The sequence below is a fragment of the Myotis davidii genome, unplaced genomic scaffold, assembly GCF_000327345.1.
Source record: "Myotis davidii unplaced genomic scaffold, ASM32734v1 scaffold566, whole genome shotgun sequence".
NCBI classification, from domain to species: Eukaryota; Metazoa; Chordata; class Mammalia; order Chiroptera; family Vespertilionidae; genus Myotis; species Myotis davidii.
The window spans coordinates 879,130-879,654 of NW_006296617.1; the positions used below are offsets into that span (position 1 = coordinate 879,130).

At 64.8% G+C, this 525-nt stretch overlaps 1 protein-coding gene across 1 annotated transcript in view; it reads left to right on the plus strand.

Moving 5' to 3' along the window:
• The first annotated feature begins 482 nt into the window (after positions 1-482).
• Positions 483-525, plus strand: part of CCDC9 (coiled-coil domain containing 9) — a 19,152-nt gene continuing 19,109 nt past the window's right edge. Inside the window, exon 1 of the mRNA XM_015569330.1 lies at positions 483-495. The gene's annotated coding sequence lies outside the window, so the exon portion shown is untranslated. The remainder of the gene's footprint in view (positions 496-525) is intronic.

Here is a 525-nt window from a genome sequence, read left to right on the forward strand (position 1 = left end):
GTCTCCCGCCTGCACGGCCACCCCCTCACCCCAGGCCTCTCCTCCCGCCCCTCCGACAAGCCCGCTCCCACACTTCTGTTCGCCGTTTCACATTGACTTGTGCCTTCCCTCCTAGGGGCAGGGATGGAGCCTACGCTTTTCATCACTCCGACCCCTCTTACTTCGCCGGGCACAAGCCGGGCAGGTCAGGCTTCCGGGAGTCACTGGCCAGGGCCTGGCACGCGCCTGCTTATTGCAACCAGGAAGTCAGGGAGCATGTCAAGGCCAGAGAGAGGGGAGGGTGTCTCCTTCCTTAGAAGAGGGCAATCCAGGCAGAAGGAAGTCGGACAAACTTGCAGAACACCCTGGCGGATCAGCTCGGCCCACTCCCGCGTCCACTCGTGAGGCCGCGGCGCCTTTAAGGATTCCGGAAACGGGCCGCCGGACCGGAAGTGACCCTCTTTATTTCCCCTCTTCACGTGGTGCAGGCGGGAAGTGACGCGCGGGGCTCCGGGAGCTGCGGACGCGGAGGCCGACGGAGCGGGA